At 47.7% G+C, this 2,324-nt stretch overlaps 1 non-coding gene across 1 annotated transcript; it reads right to left on the reverse strand.

Annotated features, from left to right (window-relative positions):
- Window positions 1-1,964: 1,964 nt before the first annotated feature.
- On the reverse strand, window positions 1,965-2,038 carry Trnai-aau (transfer RNA isoleucine (anticodon AAU)). Its single transcript has one exon. It is a non-coding gene; the product is annotated as a tRNA-Ile (tRNA).
- Between the last annotated feature and the right edge of the window lie 286 nt (window positions 2,039-2,324).

Below are 2,324 nucleotides of genomic sequence, written 5' to 3' on the forward strand. Positions count from 1 at the left end.
GGGGTTCTTTAACGTGCACCTAAATCTAAGTACACGGGCCTCAAGCATTTCGTCTCCATCAAAATGTGGAAGGTAGGCTACGTTCGGCTATTCCATCATCATGATAGTTCTATTGAAGAAATACACCAAGGCAAGAAAATTAGGAAGAATAAAAGAATAGGAAAATAAAAAATAACCAGAAGCACTATGTGCATGTGACGTGTAAAGCATGAGCAGATTCTAGGGGCATATTCCAGTACATATAGCGGATAGAGCCCGCACATGTAACTTTTTTGCGCACTTACATATATGGTGAGTATGGTCCTTCGCTATAATAATAATAATAATAATAATAATAATAATAATAATAATAATAATAATAATAATAATAATAATAATAATAATAATAATAATAATAGGAAGAAGAAGAAGAAGAAAATGATGACTGTGATGCAGCCTCGTGTTGGCATGGATAGAGTCTGCGTACGTTTGCTTCGTCATCCTGCTGTTTCCGCGCTTTAAAAAAAAAAAAAGTTCAACATGACGCGCAGCAAAATATCGCGAACAAAGGGCATGGGGAGTACGTCATCCCAAATGTGTAAACCGTCCCAAGAAGCCGCCCTTAGACGTGTACGAATAGCTTCTTCACGCTGTATTTGGGGCCTGCGGATTTATTTTCACCATTGCTTGAAATGACCGACATGGAAGAACTAAAGTTGACGCTATAGTCATACGCATCAGCTATTGCCTGTCCTGTCTTTCTCGTGAGCGTCTTTTCTTTGCGTCATTGAGTCTTAAAATCACTGCAGCGTTGTAATCACAGATGTGCCGCAACCAGGAATATCACCGACAGCCCTTACGCAACGATGCAAAAATCGACACCGAACGTCACGTGCTTAAATCACGACGTACAGCCACGCTCAATGTGACTGGCAACACGGGAGCGCCTGGCCTCACAATCTCCAAGATCACCCACGGCTTCCACTAGCCCTTATTTCCACAACCAGACACTGTTCTCTCATATAGGGATGATCCCACTCAAGAAATTATCATTTAGTTGTGGAACTCAGGCAAGTTGAAGCCATGCACAACATTTGAGCTCGCGAGGCCACGCGCTCCCGTGCTGCAAGTCACATTGAGTCACCTGCGCATGTATTATACAATGCGCGACCGATAAACGCTCCACTTCCGCTTCCACTCTTAACTGGAATGAATAGCCCGCCTATATTAATAGCCACCCCTACTCGCATCGGCAGTGAGGCCGCGGGGAGCACAAAAGACAGCCGTCAGGAGAGCGTCGCGTCAAAGGCGCGCCGACGCTGGAACGCACGACGCACTGCGGCGCACGTCTCGCATGCATTGGACACGTTAATCCTTCCGGCGGTGAGTGGGGAGGGGACCTCGGACGCCTCGATCCTGGCAACAGCTCGAGGCGATAGCCGCTGCAGTCCAGGCGGCCCTGAGAAGATGAAGCTTCTCCCCCTCGCGCAAACGCCGGCGGCCGCGACGCGTGGCTCGCTCATCCGACGAGCGCGCATCGGCCTGGGCAGCGGCCGTTATGGATGGGCTTCGAGAGCCCGCTGTGACCGGGAGCAGCACTCGCGGTGCACGGAGCAGCCGCAGCCGCGATTTCACTGTGCCTCTGCCATTCACAAAACAACTTCGTGTACGAACATTGTCAAAGCACACACGAAAATTCGAGACGAAGGAAAAAGAAATAAAGAAACGAGTGCGTGTGGGTCAAATCTGTCACCTGCCCACAGTCCCCGCTCTCATACCCCTAAAATAAAATCCTGGCAACTGTCCCGAGTAGTATGCTGTACAGTGAACAGTGCGCGCTACGTGGAATGAAAACTAACGGGCGCATCAACATCGAGTCTCGCGTGAGTTAAAAAAAAGTGGTTGAAGAAGTATTTATGCGTGTTAGTTCTGCCAGGTAACAAAATATATAAAAAATAAAACGTGTGTAGCAAGAAAAAAAAAAGTGGCCTGCGCAGGGATCGAACCTACGACCTTCGCGTTATTAGCACGACGCTCTAACCGACTGAGCTAGCAGGCCAGGACGCAGAGCGAGCAATACTATTGCTACTGATAGCACGTTAGGCGGAAACCGCGAGCATTTATTGTCTTTTGTTATCAGCACGTGGGGTGTGGGTTGCAAACGCGAAGGCAGCTACGCGTATGCGCATTACGGAAGTCACAGATAAGATAGGGCTTCTTGGGCAGCCTATATAATCGGAGCACCGCAGCTTGCGTCAGATATCGCTAATGATAACAATAAATAGATGCATAAAAAGCAACCTGCGCATTTTTATACCTGTAGAGCGAAGTTTTTATTGCTATTG

The sequence above is a fragment of the Rhipicephalus sanguineus genome, chromosome 3, assembly GCF_013339695.2.
Source record: "Rhipicephalus sanguineus isolate Rsan-2018 chromosome 3, BIME_Rsan_1.4, whole genome shotgun sequence".
NCBI classification, from domain to species: Eukaryota; Metazoa; Arthropoda; class Arachnida; order Ixodida; family Ixodidae; genus Rhipicephalus; species Rhipicephalus sanguineus.